General features: G+C 45.1%; 1 protein-coding gene across 1 annotated transcript in view; it reads right to left on the bottom strand.

Annotated features, from left to right (window-relative positions):
• ST3GAL3 (ST3 beta-galactoside alpha-2,3-sialyltransferase 3) overlaps positions 1 to 20,372 on the bottom strand; it is a 516,482-nt gene extending 496,110 nt beyond the window's left edge. The window contains exon 1 of the mRNA XM_068239478.1: positions 20,107 to 20,372. The gene's annotated coding sequence lies outside the window, so the exon portion shown is untranslated. The remainder of the gene's footprint in view (positions 1 to 20,106) is intronic.
• Between the last annotated feature and the right edge of the window lie 1,776 nt (positions 20,373 to 22,148).

Here is a 22,148-nt window from a genome sequence, read left to right as displayed (position 1 = left end):
GCCGGCGGGATGTTAACCCCGCGATCGCCGCATACAAAGTGTATAATACACTTTGTAATGTTTACAGAGTGTATTATACAGGCTGCCTCCTGCCCTGGTGGTCCCAGTGTCCGAGGGACCACCAGGGCAGGCTGCAGCCACCCTAGTCTGCACCCAAACACACTGATTTCTCCCCCCCCTGCCCCAGATCGCCCACAGCACCCATCAGACCCCCCCCCCTGCCCACCCCCCAGACCCCTGTTTGCACCCAATCACCCCCCTAATCACCCATCAATCACTCCCTGTCACTATCTGTCAACGCTATTTTTTTTTTATCCCCCCCCCTGCTCCCTGCCCCCTCCTGATCACCCCCCACCCCTCAGATTCTCCCCAGACCCCCCCCCCCAGACCACCCCCCCCTGTTTACTGTATGCATCTATTCCCCTGATCACCTGTCAATCACCTGTCAATCACCCGTCAATCACCCATCAATCACCCGTCAATCACCCCCTGTCACTGCCACCCATCAATCAGCCCCTAACCTGCCCCTTGCGGGCAATCTGATCACCCCCCCACACCAATAGATCGCCCACAGATCCGACATCAGATCACCTCCCAAATCCATTGTTTACATCTATTCTCTCCTCTAAACACCCACTAATTACCCATCAATCACCCATCAATCACCACCTATCACCACTTGTCACTTTTACCTATCAGATCAGACCCTAATCTGCCCCTTGCGGGCACCCAATCACCCGCCCACACGCTCAGGTTGCCCTCTGACCCCCCCTTATCAATTCACCAGTGCATTAATTACATCTGTTCTTCCCTGTAATAACCCACTGATCACTTGTCAATCACCTGCCAATCACCTATCACCCATCAATCACCCCCTGTCACTGCCACCCATCAATCAGCCCCTAACCTGCCCCTTGCGGGCAATCTGATCACCCACCCACACCATTAGATCGCCCGCAAACCCGCCGTCAGATTACCTCCCAAATGTATCGTTTACATCTGTTATCTTCTCTAAACACCCACTAATTACCCATCAATCACCCCCTATCACCACCTGTCACTGTTACCTATCAGATCAGACCCTAATCTGCCCCTTGCGGGCACCCAATCACCCGCCCACACGCTCAGATTGCCCTCTGACCCCCCCTTATCAATTCACCAGTGCATTAATTACATCTGTTCTTCCCTGTAATAACCCACTGATCACCTGTCAATCACCTGCCAATCACCTATCACCCATCAATCACCCCCTGTCACTGCCACCCATCAATCAGCCCCTAACCTGCCCCTTGCGGGCAATCTGATCGCCCACCCACACCATTAGATCGCCCGCAAACCCGCCGTCAGATTACCTCCCAAATGTATCGTTTACATCTGTTATCTTCTCTAAACACCCACTAATTACCCATCAATCACCCCCTATCACCACCTGTCACTGTTACCTATCAGATCAGACCCTAATCTGCCCCTTGCGGGCACCCAATCGACCGCCTACACGCTCAGATTGCCCTCAAACCCCCCCTTATCAATTCGCCAGTGCAATATTTACATCTGTTCTCCCCTGTAATAACCCACTGATTACCTGTCAATCACCTATCAATCACCCATCAATCACCCCCTGTCACTGCCACCCATCAATCACCCCCTGTCACTGCCACCCATCAATCACCCGCTGTCACTGCCACCCATCAATCAGCCCCTAACCTGCCCCTTGCGGGCAAACTGATCACCCACCCACACCAATAGATCGCCCGCAGATCCGACATCAGATCACCACCCAAGCGCAGTGTTTCCATCTATTCTCTACCCTAAACACCCACTAATTACCCATCAATCACCCCCTGTCACTGCTACCTATCAGATTAGACCCCTATCTGCCCCTAGGGCACTCAATCACCCGCCCACACCCTCAGAATGCCCTCAGACCCCAGCCCTGATCACCTCGCCAGTGCATTGCTTGCATCCATTCCCCCCTCTAATCACACCTTGAGACACCCATCAATCACCTCCTGTCACCCCCTAGCACACCTACCCATCAGATCAGGCCCCAATTTGCCCCGTGTGGGCTCCTGATCACTCGGCCAAACCCTCAGACCCCCTTCCGATCACCTCCCCAGTGCATGGATTGCATCTATTTTCCCCTCTAACCACCCCCTGAGACACCCATCAATCACCTCCTGTCACCCCCCTAGCACTCCTATCCATCAGATCAGGCCCAATACAACCTGTCATCTAAAAGGCCACCCTGCTTATGACCGGTTCCACAAAATTCGCCCCCTCATAGACCACCTGTCATCAAAATTTGCAGATGCTTATACCCCTGAACAGTCATTTTGAGACATTTGGTTTCCAGACTACTCACGGTTTTGGGCCTGTAAAATGCCAGGGCGGTATAGGAACCCCACAAGTGACCCCATTTTAGAAAAAAAAGACACCCCAAGGTATTATGTTAGGTGTATGACGAGTTCATAGAAGATTTTATTTTTTGTCAAAAGTTAGCGGAAATTAATTTTTATTGTTTTTTTTTCACAAAGTGTCATTTTTCACTAACTTGTGACAAAAAATAAAATCTTCTATGAACTCGCCATACACCTAACGGAATACCTTGGGGTGTCTTCTTTCTAAAATGGGGTCACTTGTGGGGTTCCTATACTGACCTGGCATTTTAGGGGCCCTAAACCGCGAGGAGTAGTCTAGAAAACAAATGCTTCAAAATGACCTGTGAATAGGACGTTGGGCCCCTTAGCGCACCTAGGCTGCAAAAAAGTGTCACACATGTGGTACCGCCGTACTCAGGAAAAGTAGTATAATGTGTTTTGGGGTGTATTTTTACACATACCCATGCTGGGTGGGAGAAATTTCTATGTAAATGGACAATTGTGTGTAAAAAAATCAAACAATTGTCATTTACAGAGATATTTCTCCCACTTAGCATGGGTATGTGTAAAAATACACCCCAAAACGCATTATACTACTTCTCCTGAGTACAGCGGTACCACATGTGTGGCACTTTTTTACACCCTAAGTACGCTAAGGGGCCCAAAGTCCAATGAGTACCTTTAGGATTTCACAGGTCATTTTGCGACATTTGGTTTCAAGACTACTCCTCACGGTTTAGGGCCCCTAAAATGCCAGGGCAGTATAGGAACCCCACAAATGACCCCATTCTAGAAAGAAGACACCCAAAGGTATTCCGTACGGAGTATGGTGAGTTCATAGAAGATTTTATTTTTTGTCACAAGTTAGCGGAAAATGACACTTTGTGAAAAAAAACTATTAAAATCAATTTCCGCTAACTTGTGACAAAAAAATAAAAACTTCTATGAACTCACCATACTCCTAACGGAATACCTTGGGGTGTCTTCTTTCTAAAATGGGGTCATTAGTGGGGTTCCTATACTGCCCTGGCATTTTAGGGGCCCTAAACCGTGAGGAGTAGTCTTGAAACAAAAATGACCTGTGAAATCCTAAAGGTACTCATTGGACTTTGGGCCCCTTAGTGCAGTTAGGGTGCAAAAAAGTGCCACACATGTGGTATCGCCGTACTCGGGAGAAGTAGTACAATGTGTTTTGGGGTGTATTTTTACACATACCCATGCTGGGTGGGAGAAATACCTCTGTAAATGACAATCTTTTGATTTTTTTACACACAATTGTCCATTTACAGAGGTATTTCTCCCACCCAGCATGGGTATGTGTAAAAATACACCCCAAAACACATTGTACTACTTCTCCCGAGTATGGCGATACCACATGTGTGGCACTTTTTTGCACCCTAACTGCGCTAAAGGGCCCAAAGTCCAATGAGTACCTTTAGGATTTCACAGGTCATTTTGAGAAATTTCGTTTCAAGACTACTCCTCACGGTTTAGGGCCCCTAAAATGCCAGGGCAGTATAGGAACCCCACAAATGACCCCATTTTAGAAAGAAGACACCCCAAGGTATTCCGTTAGGAGTATGGTGAGTTCATAGAAGATTTTATTTTTTGTCAAAAGTTAGCGGAAATTGATTTTAATTGTGTTTTTTCACAAAGTGTCATTTTCCGCTAACTTGTGACAAAAAATAAAATCTTCTATGAACTCGCCATACTACTAACGGAATACCTTGGGGTGTCTTCTTTCTAAAATGGGGTCATTTGTGGGGTTCCTATACTGCCCTGGCATTTTAGGGGCCCTAAACCGTGAGGAGTAGTCTTGAAACGAAATTTCTCAAAATGACCTGTGAAATCCTAAAGGTACTCATTGGACTTTGGGCCCTTTAGCGCAGTTAGGGTGCAAAAAAGTGCCACACATGTGGTATCGCCGTACTCAGGAGAAGTAGTATAATGTGTTTTGTGGTGTATTTTTACACATACCCATGCTGAGTGGGAGAAATATCTCTGTAAATGGACAATTGTGTGTAAAAAAAATTAACAAATTGTCATTTACAGAGATATTTCTCCCACCCAGCATGGGTATGTGTAAAAATACACCCCAAAACACATTATACTACTTCTCCTGAGTACGGCAATACCACATGTGTGGCACTTTTTTGCAGCCTAACTGCGCTAAGGGGTCCAAAGTCCAATGAGCACCTTTAGGCTTTACAGGGGTGCTTACAATTTAGCACCCCCCAAAATGTCAGGACAGTAAACACACCCCACAAATGATCCCATTTCGGAAAGTAGACCCTTCAAGGTATTCAGAGAGGGGCATGGTGAGTCCGTGGCAGATTTCATTTTTTTTTGTCGCAAGTTAGAAGAAATGGAAACTTTTTTTTTTTTTTTTTTTTTCTCACAAAGTGTCATTTTCCGCTTACTTGTGACAAAAAATAATATCTTCTATGAACTCACTATGCCTCTCAGTGAATACTTTGGGATGTCTTCTTTCCAAAATGGGGTCATTTGGGGGGTATTTATACTATCCTGGAATTCTAGCCCCTCATGAAACATGACAGGGGGTCAGAAAAGTCAGAGATGCTTGAAAATGGGAAAATTCACTTTTGGCACCATAGTTTGTAAACGCTATAACTTTTACCCAAACCAATAAATATACACTGAATGGGTTTTTTTTTTATCAAAAACATGTTTGTCCACATTTTTCGCGCTGCATGTATACAGAAATTTTACTTTATTTGAAAAATGTCAGCACAGAAAGTTAAAAAAATCATTTTTTTGCCAAAATTCATGTCTTTTTTGATGAATATAATAAAAAGTAAAAATCGCAGGAGCAATCAAATAGCATCAAAAGAAAGCTTTATTAGTGACAAGAAAAGGAGCCAAAATTCATTTAGGTGGTAGGTTGTATGAGCGAGCAATAAACCGTGAAAGCTGCAGTGGTCTGAATGGAAAAAAAGTGGCCGGTCCTTAAGGGGTAGAAAGCCCTAGGTCCTCAAGTGGTTAAAGATGCCCATTAATGGTACATTTGTTCGTTCAGATGTGAGCTTTCAACACACTTTTTATGATCGAATTGTATAGAAAAGTGTGCCATTTGTGGCGCAAATCGACAATGTGGTCGCACAGGCTCCTACTACACATGCAGGGCAGCGCAAATTTACAAGCACAATCAGATACATCACCGGCTCACTCAAATGACTCGCTGATAACTTAGCTGTAATTATGGTAGTGTAACTCCTTACAACAGACATATGCAGTTCATCCAAACACAATGCATTATCAGTTCAGACATTAATAGGCATCTGCACAAAGACAGACTAACAACATTGAGCTTTGCAGCGCGATAGGGCAGTCTATGCCCTTCTACCGTTCTTGCGTGTCGCACACCATGCGCGCTGCCAAAATGCGCACGGCAGCGCTGCCCTAAGGGAGTCATCAGACGTTTTTGGTACCTTTAGATCTACTTACCCGGGCCTTCCTCCAGCCCCTTGCAGCTGACATGTCCCTCACAGCATCTCCACTTGCAGCCTTCGGCCCGGGGTCCCCGCCGGTGCAGAAGCCGACCTCAAGGTGGTCCTCTACTGCGCCTATGCAGATCACTCGAACCCACATGCGAGTGGTTGACAGCAGCGCTCACGCAGGCGCAGTAGAGGACGACCTCGAAGCCGGCCTCTGCACCTGGTGGGGACCCCAGGCTGGCAGCTGCAAGTGGAGATCCAGCAAGGGACATGTTGGCTGCAAGGGGCTGGAGGAAGCCCTGGGTAAGTAGATCGAAAGGTAGCATAAAACACATGATGACTCCTTTAAGTTCTAAGGCTTAATACAGGTAGAAAAAACAAAGTCTTATAAAAGTAATACCTTTTAATGGCTAACTGATAAAGTTAAATGATGCAAGTTCTAGTGCCCTTCTTCAGGCATATTTCCAAATGTTAGCTGAAGTAAAACACATGCAGGTAAATGCCTGAATAATAATAATAATAATAATATGCCTGAAGAAGGGGACTAGATCTCACAAAACTTGCATCATTTAACTTTATCAGTTAGACATTAAGGGCCCTTTTCCACCTGCAATCGCTAGCGTTCACGCTGAACGCTAGCGATTGCTGAATCGCAAAACCGGCGATTCCCCCGACGTTTGCGGCCGCGATTTTGCTATGCTATGCACTGCATAGCAAAATCGAGGCAATTATCGCTCCGCCGCGCGTTCGCGTTCCCGACAAAAGCGAATCGCGGTAGTGGAAATGACCTACCGCGATTCCTATGTTAAAAAGCAAACCGTAGCGATTGTAAAATCGCTAGCGGTTTGCGGTTTTGCGATTCAGCCAGCGCAAACGCGCTGGTGGAAAAGGGCCCTAAAAGGCATTACTTTTACAAGACTTTGTTTTTTCTACCTACATAATTTGTTTGGCTAAAAATAACACGGTACAGAAACTTTTTTGCTCAGCCATAATTCCCCTATTGTGTTTGAAGCAGAGTTAAATAAAAAAAGGGGATACATGGCAGTGACTGCAAGTGAGATAACTAGAGATTATGGTGTTGGGGGATTGGGGGCCTTGCTGGGCATACACGGTAGGATTATTTCTTATCAATCGAGCCGCTGATGGCTCGATTGATAGTTTCCGACAGGTCCGATGACCCACCGGATCGATTCCCCGCTCGATCCCTGCGGGTGGACAATAGCGGGGAATTGAGCGGAAGATAAGGAGCGCCCGCGGGGACGAGCGGGAATCGATCCAGACGGTGGCGGGGACGAGTCGGGAAGGGGCGGGAGTCGATCCAGCGGCTAATCGAGCCACCGGGTCAACTCATGTATGCCTAGCATAAGTCTAATAGCAATCAGTGTGTGACGGCTGGGTGTGAGGGATGGAGGGGCGCACTTTGGTGTCTCAGCCTTGGGTGCTGGAGGACCTTGTCTTGGCTCTGCTGTCACTCATCTCCTGTTCATGCAGGGAGATCAAGGGAAGTTCCTGCAACGATGTCCTGTCCATGCATCCTCACCCTCTTCATAGACCAGAACACAGTGTTCACTTCATCAAACTAATGTCTGTACAGTCCTGGTTCGAAAACTCCCATTTTGGGAGCAATCCCGAAGCTGCAGAACCAAATCGTCATCTCTCCAAGAATCACAGTCAAAATGGTGGACTTCCACGTTTTCAGAAAACACGGGCACCTTGCGATCTGTTGCAAAGCGCCGTCAGTGGGTCCCAGGCCTAGGTCACTACAGTACCTCTTTAAGTTGTGTTTCTACAGTTATTCATTTTTTAAAAATGACTAAACACAACAAGTATTTTTAACCATGACATCTATACTCTGCAGTACAAACAGCCCAGATATTTTCCTTCTCCTGCATGAGTAGTCAGCAGCACAGAGTAGGAACCCCTGCTGCTTTTTCCCCACAGCTGCTCTAACTGAGAGACTGGCATTAGCTTTGGCGCTTCTAATCTCACATTCTCTGTTCAGAGCACTCAGGAAATAGTTGCCTGTTTCAGGATATGTTCATACTATGCAGGTTGCGTAATGCCTGTGCTATCCGGTAAGCATAACTTAACGCTCACTCTGCATGATGTTATAATGTTCCCACTACTTTTCATAACAACGTGCTATAGCAACGTGCTAGTTATTGTACGTGTTATCCAAACATTCATCTCGCAATACAGCCCACAGCAACGTGCATAGTCCAATTGGAAGGTGGAAGTATCGGAATCACAAGAAACGCAACATGGCAACATGGGCGGTGAACTCCTCCTAACCCTGTCCGCTCGTTCGGGTGCTGAACAGAAGTGGTTCGGGAGTATTGGGGTGCTCAAATTCACTATAGTGTATTCAAACACTAACACTATTCGGTAAACTCACAGCATGTTTTCTGTAGCACTTAAACAGAAACAGATTCAGTGTGAAATCACAGTTTAAGGCCCACACATCTGATTATTGCACGCATTGCTCAAGTGTTCTGTACCTCTTCAATTATTGCTCAAAGTAGAGACCTTATCATCATGAATATGTGTTATTGTTATGTATACTTCTTCTAGTGTGGCCTAGGAACGTCCTATCAAGGCTAAGCGCGAAATGTATACATTATATAAAGCCTGTCTCACAATATTGGCAGTATGGTGGGTTATTATGTGGTCCATACTACGTGTGTCAACACACGGGGGTCTGCTGTGAATGAGGGGTTTGGGATTTAAGAAATCCCATAGACAGCTGCATAGTCTTCCAATACACCATCTCTATTGTGTCAGCACTTGCAGGACAGCTGGGAACGCCCCACTGAGCTTGCAGAAAGACCCCCACCTGCCCCTACTGACACTCTCTTCAGGTCAAGTGGGGGAAGGGCATTGAGACTTCAATGCACAAATACACTCACTCACTTTATTTCCAGGATTGCGCTCTTCAGTGAATTAGTGCAAGTTTGAAATTACTGTATATAAACTGGAGAGGGCTGTTGGAAAAAAAAGGCAGAAGGGAGATAGAAAAGGAAGGACCTGATATCCTATAATATAGGTGATCAATAAGCCAGGCCTGAAAATGATTAACAGCTGTCTGCTATTAGGTGACAAGAGTGGCAATATTTCTGCAAAGGCTCTCATTCATCCGTTTTTTGTTACAGTTGCAAAGTCAAAAGAAAGCAGCTTCAAGTGTCGCCTTCTATTTGCTCTTGAAGGTTTTCAAGACTCCTACTCAGCATTTTTTGTTATTCCTCCAGTGAGTGCAGGAGATAGATGTGCAGTTATAAGTACAGGTAAATATAATTGCCTTGGCAGTTTTTAGAACAATACTCACCTTCAGGTATGTAGGACGGGGGGAGGGGGGCAGAGAGTGGATGAAATGGGGAAAAATAGGGGTTTTGTTTTCTATGTTGTGTTACTGTAATCTAGTTGCCCCAACATTTCATTTACTTTTTTTAAAGTAAAAATTGATTGTATAGGAGAATGTGATGTAATTTTCTTATCTTTTTTTTTTTTTGATTGAGAAAACAGATTCAATTAATGCAATATTCTGAATAGTGAGATTGAATAGTGTATGGTGGATTGGTTTGATTTTTGCCACCCAAGAACATTCAATATAAAATATGTTATGGTGTTTGCCCACCTAGAAAGCATTCCTGACCTCCATCTCTATTTTAGGGCTGGTGCACACCAGAGCGGTTCATGAGCGTTTTTAAAAAATGCTAGAGGTTTATAAACTGCTTGGGTAATGTATTTCAATGGGCTGGTGCACACCAGAGCGGTTCATTTTTCTACAAACGCAAACTCGGGGGCTGCAGCATTTTTTAGATTTCTGAGGCGTTTCTGCCTCAATGTAAGTATAGGAAAGTGGAAAACTGCTGTGAAAACGCTAGATCAGAGAGGTTTTGTTACAGAAGTGTTCAGTAACAGCTTTACTGTAACAATATATGAAATCTGCTACACAAAAAACGCTCCAAAAAAAGCTAGGCATGTTTAGAAAACCTCTCTTAGGCCTAGTGCACACCAGAGCGGTTCTGCTGCGGTTTGCAATCCGCTTGCGGGTGCGGATCCGCTAGGGTAATGTATTTCAATGGGCTGGTGCACACCAGAGCGGGAGGCGTTTTGCAGAAACGCATACTCCCGGGCTGCTGCAGATTTTGGATTGCGGATGCGTTTCTGCTTCAATGTTAAGTATAGGAAAAACGCAAACCGCTCTGAAAAACGGCACTTCAGAGCGGTTTGCCAGGCGTTTTTTGTTACAGTAGCTGTTCAGTAACAGCTTTACTGTAACAATACATGAAATCTACTACACCAAAAACGCTTCATAAAACCGCAAAATGCTAGCTGAAACGCTACAGAAAAATAAGAAAAAGCGTTTCAAAATCTGCTAGCATTTTGCGGATCTGCTAGCGTTTTTTGGTGTGCACCAGGCCAAAGGGCCTATTCACACTAGAGCATTTTCGGCAAAACGCTCAAGCGCTAGCGCTTTTAAAGCGCTAGTGCTATAATACCCTGTGGGCCCATTCTTACTTGGGTGATTCACGTTAAAATTGCCGGTGATTAACGCAAATCACCAAACGCAAATGTGTAGCCTGCACCATTTTCAGGTGATTTCCCGGCGATCACCGTTTCAGTGCTATAGAAGCGCTAAACATGATCGCAGGAAAATCACTGTTAAATCGCGGAAAGATCACTCCCGCAAAACGCGGCAGTAATCGCTGGCATTTTGCGCTTTTAAGTGTGAATGGGGCCTACACATGCCTAAAATCGCTCTTAAAATCTGCTTCAAAAACCTCTAGTGTTTTGCGGATCTGCTAGAGGTTTTTGGTGTGCACTGGCCTGAGTAGGGGTTCTGTAACAGCGTGGCCAACCACATTGATTTCAGCCACCACATCATTATGTAAGCTATGACAGACACTAGCATTTTTGAGGGCGATTTTTGCACTAAGTGATTTCTGAAGCGATTTCAGGGAATGTGATTTTGGACCCTGCATTCCCAGAATGAAATGGCTCCAAAAATGATGCAGGCACTGCGATTAGAATTTTGGCAAATCGCAATTACTCTTTGGGAATCACGACCATAGGCTTACATTAGCGAACCACTTTTAGAATCGCTGATAATTCCTAGTAAGCGGAAATCGCTCCTGTAAACGCTCTTCTGGACCCCAGGCCTCAACGTCTTCACCCCTGTATTGTGCTCCAATAACCCCAAGATTCATATACAAATCTAAAGCGCATGGTTTTGAGACTTGCATAGGGGACACATGGGGGACACAGGAGGACACAGAGGGGGACAGAGGAGGACACAGGGAGACACCAGGGGTACAAGGGGGCATGAGGTACAAAGGGGGCATAATCCACAAGATGCCCCTTCACCATGGATGCACCAGGTTTAGTATATATTTTTTCCCTCGCCCCTCGCTCAGTGACATAGTCCCTGCTGGGCAGGAAGTATATCACTGGGATTCCCAGGTTACCCCGTTGTATTCCTGTCATTCTGCGCATGCGCACCGCCAAAATTTTTTAAATTTGTGCATCGTCCATTGACTTACATTACTTCCACCGCCACTGCGTCGCCACCAAAGTCGACCGGTAACGCGTTGTTACCTTTGCGGTGGCTTGGCAGCCAATCGGGTACTTCTGGTGCAATGCGAAGCGGTAAGTGTGCTAGGCCCCATTGCCATTGCATTACCCTGCACAGTGTAACGCAACACAGATTACCAATGCAAGCTTTTGGGCAAGAAACTGAATAATTTAGGAACTCTGCTATGCACTGCTGCATAAGTTGAAAGATATAAAACTTATTTACAAAATATTTGTAGATTGTAAGCCTTTGGCAGGGCCTTCCCTCTTTGTGTATCATACTTGATTGTGCCCTTTACCCACAGAATAATGTGAACTTGTATTATTGGGACTACAGCTCCAGTGTATGATCTGGCATTGCATATCTTATTGCTTATTACCTGTATTGTGTTGTCTGTCTCGCCCTATTATCATAGTAACAGTAAAATATTATACCGTGTTAGCCATCAGTAAAAGCAAGAAGTTTTGAATCAGGATGATACCATTTATTGGGTAACGTAAAAGTATATATAAGAGTAAGCTTTCGGCCCTTGAACCTTCGTCATCCCTATTATCATAAGTCTGTAACCTTATTTATTGTACAGCGCTGCGTAATATGTTGGTGCTTTATAAACCCATTAAATAATAATATATTTTTATAACTGACCCAGAGAGACTCACACACTAATGACTCCACCATAGTTGCAGATTCAGGATAGAACATAACCCAAAACAATAGAAAATAGTCCAGCATTAGATTTCAGCTGGCACTGTGGCCCCGAGCCACTGGTACTCAGGGATGGATTTCTACTCTTTACTGCCCAAGGCCACTGTCACCAGCTGCTCCCCTTCAGTATAGGTTGTGAGATGACCCCTCCCACCATTCCCTCCAGTATAGGTAGCCTGATGACCCCCCCCCCCCATATAGATAGCCTGATGACCCCTCCTCCTTTCCTCCAGTATAGGTAGCCAGGTGACTCCCTTAATCACTCCTTCTCCCCCCCCCCCCCCCCCCCTTCAGTACAGGTAGCCAGCTCGCCTTCACACCGCGGCAGCCATCAGTGTCACTCATTTCTCCACTCGTCTGCAGAAGCTTCCTCTTCCTTTCTGTCTCCAATGCTGCCCAAATCCATAGCCGCTGACCACAATGCAAACGTGCACAGCGCGCAAGGTGGCTGTTGCAGAGGTGGCTAGCAGCTGACTACCTCGCCTGAGCTCCCTGCATTGCAGCATTTGCAAGCTTGCAAATACTGCACCAGTTTAGCTTGCTGCTTTGGTGCTTTTGCTCCTGTGGTGCCCTAGGCCATGGCTTAGGTGGCCTTGGCCTAAATCCGGCCCTATTGGTACTTATGAGACATGCATAAGTTAAGGAGCATCCATGTGGCAAAGGATAAAAAAAATGACACTGAATAAAAAACAGTACCTGTATTGTGGTCATTCGGGTACAGACAGTATTATGTGCAGTGGGGGTGGGAGGAGCTTGACAGCTGTTGCGCAGTTAACAGCTTTTTCAGAGGCTATGCAACTGTGATGGATTGCGGAGAAACCGCCGCGCGTTCTGACAGTGAGGCGGCGGAATCCGCGCACAGAGCGGCGGTTTCCCCGCAGCAACATGCTTCTGGTTTGCCTGGACCTAGTAGTGCACACAGATGGAGAACTACGCGCGCGCACGCCGCAAGACAGGCTCTTTATGCCAATAGGAGAAGGGTCAGCTGATCGAGGCGGTCAGCTGATCCCAGCTCAGCAGGTGATTGGTTGATGGAAGCTGGGCGGCGCTGTGGAGCGCTTTACTATATATATCTCTTGCTGTTCAGTTGCTGGTTGTCTGGCATTGCGAATACCTATGTATTAGCACTCAGACCTTAGTCAGATCCTTCAGTGTGGTGGAACCAGGTGGACCTGGGAATCCACACTTAGCCAGTTTACTGTATTATTATCTGTGTATTCTCTAGCATAGTTCCAGGGTGTAGAGACCACGGACCTCACACCCCAGACTAGGAATACTGTGTATCATCTGTGTTATTCCTTAGACCAGTTCCAGGGTGTAGAGACCACGGACCTCACACCAGACTAGGGAACTTGTGTTGTCATTCTGTTATACATCAGACTAGTTCCAGGGTGTAAAATACCACGGACCTCACACCCAGATTAGGCATTGTTTGATATCTGTTATGACTTATTGCTTTCCTGACTTTCCCTCAGCCTTCTGATTCGGTACCTTGCATTTCTGATTACCTGTTGCCAAACCCTGCTTGCCTTGGATACCGAATCAGCTTCCTGTCTTTGTACTTTATCTGTCTGTGTATTGCCGACCCGGCCTGCCCGACCTTTCTGGCTGTCACCCACCCCTTGGGTGCTCAGTCTTCCTGCAGGGGCCCCCTGCTCCTAAGAGGGGGCACTGCTGCAAAATCAGTCAGGGTCTCCTTCTCCTGGAGTCCTTGACTGCAGTAGAGTCTGTCTCTACTCATTGGACCACCTGCTACCCCAGTGGTCCAATTACTACTGTTACACCAAACCCTTACACGCTTCAGGTGTCCAGAGGTTAGCAATATATCTGTATTATCTGTGATTCTGCAGATCATCAATAATCAGGTATATACATGGCCGGATTTCTGGCAAGGCCGCATAGGCCATGGCCTAGGGCACCAGATAAACAAGGGGCGGCCTGCAGACAGTGGGCATTATTTGCAGGGCATTATTTGCAAGTGTCCAAACAAATGAAAGTGGTCAGGATAACTGCACTATTAGTACCAGCTGGCATCTGCCTGTGCTGTGCTACAGGCAGCTGCAGTCCTTTAACCAAACGTTTGTGAACAGTTTGTGACTAGCAAAAAGCCAGACCTTGACCAATGACATAGCAGCAGCTGCAGGCAGTTACAGAAGGCCGGGTCTCACGCACTTGGTGTGGGGGTTGAAAGGACCAGGGGCAGCACCAGCAAATAGTACAGAATACAGAAGGCAGCCTCTCACAGTACCCATTTCTTAATTATTGATTGGCCAGCACTGTTACCCTGAAAACAGCAGTGGGTACAGGACTCAATTTTACGTGTTGCTAACCCCACCCAATGTCCAATTGTGAGCCACTTTTGACTATGTGTGTGTGGTGGAAGGCTCCCACCACGCCCATCACCTGTAGATCGCTTGATTGACCAGTTCCCCAGTGTGACATGATTGATTCACTTCACGTTGCCATGGAGACCTCAGCACTAGCCCCAATAGTGGACACCATCAGCCCAAAAATTTTTGGATTGGTGTGTGTGGAGAGAGGTGGTAGGATACGGTTTCGGTTGGGGCGGCTGGTAATAGTCGGCCTTGGGCGGTAAGAAGTACAAATCCGGCCCTGGGTATATATCTGTATTCTTGGTGATACTGCAGATCACCAATAATCAGATTCTCTCTGCGTGCTGACACCAATCATTACAGCAACACACCATTAGCTGTCAGGGTCCTCCCACCCCTACTACACATTATACTGTTTGTACCTGAATGACCACAGAAAATGTACTCTTTTTGTTTTGTTTTTTTACAGCCACTTTGTCTGTTCTCTGCCTCAGAATAGAACATTTTAGGCGGATGTTAGTTAAATATCAATATGTTTCCCAGGATAGATATACTGTATAAAACTCAGGTTTTTAATTAGCAGGACAATAGGTGGCATATTCAGGGAGAGTTTCACTCTCCTGTGATGACCTCTCTCCCTCCTCCAGGCCTGGTATTATAGCTCCTCTGACAGGGTGACAGTGCTGACTTAGCACTACAGACACTGTAATCAGCTTTTAATGAGCTTAGCTTTTAAGTGACACAGTGACACCGCACACAGCCCTCGTATCACCAGCCTCAGCGCAGTGTTGGGCACTGGGCATGCATGCATCAGCATTCTAACATCTCACTATGCTCCAGTCTTCAGCCAGAAATGGCCTTTGTGAAAAGCATTTGCTTTCATGGCAATTTATTACAGGTGCTTAAACTACAAGCATGTTCAGTTTTGATCAAAGCTTTTACGAAGTGCTATTCCTACTGTATTAAATCAAACTGAAATAACACATGACCATAAATATCATACAGCAACAAAAAGAACCTGCACTCTGAGTGTCCTGCTAACTATGAGCTTTGGAGCAGCAAGGAAAGGGGGATAGCAACAGTTAGGCGAGGTTTAAATTCTGCCCATGTTGTGGCTTTTATGGAAAATATTTTTATGGATTTTTTTTCATAGAAAACAACATTAACAAAAAAAAGAAAAAGAAACCCCACAATCTTCTCTAGTCCATAGGTCCCTTTGCAATGACCAGACAATAGCATAGTCAATGAAATAAGAAAAAGAATACATGACAATATGAAATGTGCAAGTTGCATCAAACAAGGAAACATTCTACAATCACATATATTTTGAATTTGGATAGCCAGCGGTGGGGTTAAGATTTTATAAAATTTATTTTTAGATTCTCTATAATCATAAAAAAAAAATTATACTGGGAGATCAATATGGACAGATTTGATGCGGTCTGTTAGAAGTGGTATGTTGTGGCTTTTATAGTAACATAATTAAGTTTTAGGGGAACCTTAGCACTGATCTTGCTGCCAGAGTTTAGCTGGGCTTTAAAGTTTACCTGTAAGGAAAAAAAATACCCAATTTAGATAGTTCAGTAGAGGGAATCATATAGATACTATAGGGGCTTCCCCCATCCCCCTCGATGTTCCAGTGCTGGGAGCCCCAAAACTTCACCGTCAAGGGCTTGTTGACGGAACAAGGCTCACGCCTGTGCAGTAGTATGGAGCTGATCGGGCTCTGCTTTCTCCTGCACAGTGTGGCCATGTTCCTTCACAGATGGGAGTATGGATGTGAGATTTCAGAAGGTCCCGGCAAGGAGCAGTGCTCTGCAGGAGGCCGTGGAGAATACCCCCCATCAACAGAGAGCGCCATCAGCTGTACAGCTGACCCTGCGCCTGTACAGCCCGGCCCAGTGATGTTGCCCAAGGGCGAGATTAGACATAGGTTTGTATACACATTAAGGAAGCCTGGTAAAAACCATACATAATATATTCAGGTTCGGACAGGTACCTAAGTAGATCTTCTGGGCAGAGGAACAGAGGGATTTGGTGCCAAAAGATGGAATGTCCCTGTGAAAAAGCTGACAGCTGGGAGTTATGCTGTTCTGTTCTATGAAGAGGGAGGGGTAAAGATAAACAGGAGGGTAACCTAGTCTGAGACTGGGCTTGGCAATTGCTGAAACGGAGCCACCAAGGTGCATGCAGAATTGCAATTTGCGATTTTCATTAGCACAAGGCTTTCTGGGTACAGCAAGCGGATTTGGGTAGTAACATTTTTGCAAAACCCCTTCTACAATGATTGAAAAGTGATTTTTCAACCATCCTGTACTTTGTATTGAAGCACCAATGCTCCAAAAATACAGCAGGCACTGCAAATGCAATTTCAGGAAATCGCTACCGTTGGATCACCTCCACTGACTGTCATTAACCTAGCGCTTTTTTGAATTGTGCTGAAGCACTCGTGGACCCCAGGCCTTAGGCAAGGTTCAAGCATATTAAAATCTGCATAGGTTTTGCAAATATTCAAAAGTACGCTGCCTCACATGTAATAAATGTCAGCGGAGCATCACACTTCTGCTAAAATTCATGTTTTTGAGTTTGCATTTTCGCCGGCACAATAAACCCTGAAGCTTGGTTCACAGTGGTCGGTTGCGTTGCAGAAAAATTCTGCATGTCAACTTACTGTCCACACAATTATATGGGCCTGTTCACAGTAATGGATCGCGTTATTCTAACTCACTGAATACATGCTTTACATTTAAGTGTATGTCCAGTCTCCATTGCAGTTCACACACATTTTAAGGTGTGCGTTATGCAACTGACCACTGTGAATCCAGCCTGAGACTTGGTTCACAGTGGTCAGTTGCATAGCCCATGCGTTATAATGACTGCGAACTGCAATGGAGACTGACCATAGACTTAAATACAGTGCCTGCATGCAGCAAGTGAGAAGAATGCAAACTGTCATTGTGAACAGGCCCAATAGACTTGTATGGGCAGTGAGTTGACATGCAGAATTATTCTGCAACACAACTGACCACTGTGAACAGGACCTCACTTCTTGAAGCATACATTTGCACATCGCATGGAAATTCTCATTCACTTTCATTACCGGCGGTAAAAAATTGCACATTTTAATATAAAAAAAACATTCCGTTTTTCAAAATGATTAGTGTGAAGCCTGCCTTACACTTGGTCAACAAAATGTGACAGATAAATCACTGCTGCATTTGTTTGTTTCCAGTGATTTTCTGCTGCAAATGCTTTTCTATTGAGAGTGATAGTCACCGGGTGATCTTAGCTTGAATTTGCTATTAATAGGGAACTTTTCTAGCTGGCTGTTATTCCCTATAGAAGAGAATTGGTAGCAGAAAATCGGTGGGAATATGATTTGTAGCAGTAATTTATCTCTGGCATTCTGTTGTGTGATACTGGCCTTTACATTATAAACTCTTTAGGACAGAGTGTTCCAGACCTCTGATATCACAAGTTCCATTCTTCCAATTTGATGTACAGTGCTGTATAATATATCCATGCCTTATAAGTAAAGGATAATTATGATGATGGATAGTGTACTGGTAAAGGCCGGATCCACACTATAAGCACTTTTCTGAGCACTTTGTGATTGATTAGCACTTTCTGAGCGCTTTTTAAAAATTTCTCCCATTCATTTTCTTTAAAACTGCGGTAAAAATTGCCACGGTCGCGTATGCAAAAAATCACAGCGATTTTTACCACAATTTTAATGAAAGTGAATGGGAGCGATTTTTAAAAAGCGCTAATCAATCACAAGGACTCAGAAAAGCACTTATAGTGTGAATCCGGCCTAAGGGCTCTGCTTCTGACACAGGGGACCAGCTTCCTAATCTCAGGCCCTTCCTGTTCAGTAACACAGCACCTATTCAGTTGGAGACCTTGGGCCAGACTCCCTAACTCTGCTACTGCCTATTGAGCGTGCCCTAATGGCTGCACCTCTGGTGATTCGAGTCTGCTAGGAGAAAAGCGCAATATAAATGTTCTGTTTCTTGTCAGGATAATAATATATTTACAGGCTGATTTCCTGAGCACTTATCGTCTTTGATCGATGAGAATTCTCCATTTATAAAGCATGGTGATAGTCTGCAGTTTTGTCCCTTCCATATATCATCTGAAATTGGCAACAATCCCTTTTGTGTACAGAATGTTCACTTTGCTGCACAGTTTAACGGCCGGTTCAGACGGATGTCTTCCAGCGTCCCTTTCTGCGGCGTCTCGTTCAGGGGCTTGCGCGGGCTTTCAACGGCGATTGGCGGCGCCCCGTCGCGATCGGTGTGTCATAACTGCAGGGGGACATGGCGAATCGCCCGGCGGATCATTCAGAAACAGCCTTATCAATCCGCCGACAGACTGTACACACGCTGTACTGTCTGCTGAAAACCCGCCCGGCGGGAGGTGACAACGGACCCGTCGTTGCCTTTAGTACAGCGTGTGTACGAGCCTTTATACTAATCAACAGTACCCAACACTTCAGGATTACTGTACTTTAAAGCCCATTACAAGCAGAAATCTATATACGGTATATTATCCAAAGGTATGAACAACAGAGAACCCAAATGTTTTGGTTTTCTAGTGAAAACATGCTGCTGAACCTCAAAATGTTGGTTTAAAAATTTGGTAATTTGACCTAGAGAGCTGGAGGAGTCAACAAGAGGCTCTATGGGCAGGGCTTCTGTTCCTGCTTGTTTCAGCGTCATCATGCTGCTTAGCGGTTGCAGGTCACAGACTCATCTCTCTGAGAAGACTTCAGCCTACAGCTGTGGGAGTCAGAGCTACAGGAAATAGCTAGCCAAGAAGTTCCTGATCAGCTCCTCAAGTAGCTTACACATAAGTTCTGCCTATAAGGACTAGGGAAACATTTGAACTAAATTACTGTTTTCAATAACCAAACGATGCCACAGATTGTGAGACTGTTGTTTTCAAAAACATAGACAAAACTTTAAAGATATTTAGATTTGAGAGTAGAGAAGCAGTGAACAGCTGTACTGTACCAAGGGTTTGGTGGGCCAAGGACCTCACCTCACTTTACCCCTAGGAGGGCCAAATGTTAAGCAGGGGAAGCCAAAGCTACTGCCATATTGAGCCTAATTTCTTCTTAATCTGTTTTACACTTTGCAGGTAAATGCATCAAAACCACCCCATGTAAAAAAAAATTCCCCTAAAGCCTGCAGCACAAATTGCACAGATCCCACTGTACAACTGAAGAAATTACAGAGTTCTCCATGTGAATTTAAAGGAACCTGAGGTAAGAGACATATGGGGGCTGCCATATTTATTTCCTTTTAAACAATACCAGTTGCCTGGCAGTCCTGCTGATCTTTCATGCATTAAGAAGTGTCTGAATCACACACCTGAAGCAATCATGGGGCAAGTCCAGTGACACTTCAGTCAAACCTTTGATCTGAATGCTTGTTCAGGGTCTATCACTGAAAGTATTGGAGGCAGAGGATCAGCAGGACAGCCGGAAAATTTGCATTGTTTAAAAGGAAATAAATAACCATACTGCGTGCCTATGCCTTATGGCATTTTCTTATAGTTAAATGTTGACTGTAGATCAGGTGATAGAAACTGAACAGCAGAACTTTATTGATATGGTCTTTCCATGTGCAAGCCCTGGAAAGGAAACGGATGGGACCTACCTTCTTGTTGCAGTTCCCATTGATTTGTTGCCAAGCTCCTTATTGCAAGCACAGATTAAATCCAGGGAAAGAGTTCCTAGCCTGCATGTCCCTCTCTCCGTTACCCAGTATTATGGGGGAGCAGTGATAGGACAGGGCCAGACCTCCAAGGCAGCAGGCTGAATCTGCAGCTCTGAAAGACAGCAGGCAGAAGGAGGAAGCTGAGACTTTTTAATCCATCTTTTGTGCTACTCTGGACAGCAACTACAAGCATTTAATTTCCTCTGGCCGCCCTCCCAGCCTCCGTACACACCTCCTCTCCTCTGCCCCCTCCTCACACTGCTCCCCCCTCACTACATCCACTGCTCTTCTGTCACACTGACTGCAGGGACAGGCTGGACATTTGATGGAAGAACATTTCGCTCTGTAAGGAGACACAGTTGGCGTTGCCGGGCTTTGGAGATTTCTCAGCGGAAATTTTGTCTCTTGGAAAAAAAATGACCTTCATTGTTATCCTTGATAGGTTTCATATTAAAATCTCTCTCCTCTTTTTTCCCAGAACACTGCATTTAGATCCTGCTATCTATTCGTATCGTTTTGACATTTTCAGTTAATATTTTATTCATCACAACTAAACTGATACAGCTGTGAAAGTGACACCCATGAGTGTAGATCGGATTCCACAACACGCTCAGTGCCAAACCATTCCCTTTACAGACAATGTTCACCATCATGTTAAAGTGACACTGAAGCAAAAAATAAAACCCTTATGATGTAGTGAATTTTCCTTATGCCTCCATGGCAGCACATTGGGTAGTGGCCCCGCCCCACTCCCTCACAGGACCAGTAAATATTTAAATAGAATTAAGAGGAGGTATTCACTGTCTTTTTCTCTAGTCTCTCTCTCTAGTCCTCAACACTACTCTAGCAAACATTGCCATTAGGGGCGTAGCAATAGGGGGTGCAGAGGTAGCGACCGCATCGGGGCCCTTGGGCTAGAGGGGCCCAAGGGGCCCACCCCTCAAACACAGTATTAGCTCTTTATTGGCCCTGTGCTGGTAATAATCACTTCTATAGATGTTTTGAATAGTAGTGATCATTAATACACAGTTCCCCATCCCCCTTTTTTCACCTCTGACACTGTGGTTGTCCTTGATTGGTTTTGGTGAGTTCTATCAATTGTTATCTATAGTATGCTTGGGGGGTCCCAATGCTAAACTTTGCACTGGGGAACACGGATTTTTAGCTACGCCACTGATTGCTATACCAGTAGCAGTTGTAGCTCTTCTCAGGACTCAAGGTTTACGTAAGTCTGTTTCGTTATCTCGTCGATTTTCTCCTGAATCTGATAGCAAGCAACTGAGTACGCCTCCTTCAGCACCCTTACTTTATACTAGTTAGATCCCAATGTGCTGCCATGGAGGCATAAGGAAAGCAGAACATTTTATACTTACCTGACGGTAATTTCCCTTTCCTGATGCATCCATGGCAGCACATGGATTCCACCCTTTTATTCTGTGAGTCTAAAGCCCCATCTACACCATACAATTTTCGATTTGATTTATTGATTCAAATCGATTCAATCCGACATGTCCGATCGGGATTCGATTCAATTCAATTTGCCATTGTTTTGCAATGGCAAATCAAATCGAATCCTGATCGGACATGTCGGATTGAATCGAATCAATGAATCGAATTGAATCGAATCGGGCAAAAAATTGTATGGTGTAGATGGGGCTTAATAGTTACAAAGACAGCAAGCACCTCCTCTTAATTCTATTTAAATATTTACTGATCCGGTGAGGTAGCGGGGCGGGGCCACTACCCAATGTGCTGCCATGGATGCATCAGAAAAGGAAAAGTACCATCAGGTAAGTATACAATTTACCGTATGAATGTGTAGTACAGATAATTAATAGAACAGTAGTAGCAAAGAAAAAGATTCTCATTTTTATTTTCAGTTGCATAGCTTCTTTTTTTTTATGACATTGAATCATTCTGTCATATTTGCAATTACAAACAACACTCTGGGCCTGATTCACAAAGCGGTGCTAACAGTTAGC

Source organism: Hyperolius riggenbachi, chromosome 6 (assembly GCF_040937935.1).
Source record: "Hyperolius riggenbachi isolate aHypRig1 chromosome 6, aHypRig1.pri, whole genome shotgun sequence".
Lineage (NCBI taxonomy): Eukaryota > Metazoa > Chordata > Amphibia > Anura > Hyperoliidae > Hyperolius > Hyperolius riggenbachi.
Note: the sequence above shows the minus strand (reverse complement) of the source record. Positions and strands in the feature narration are given on the sequence as shown.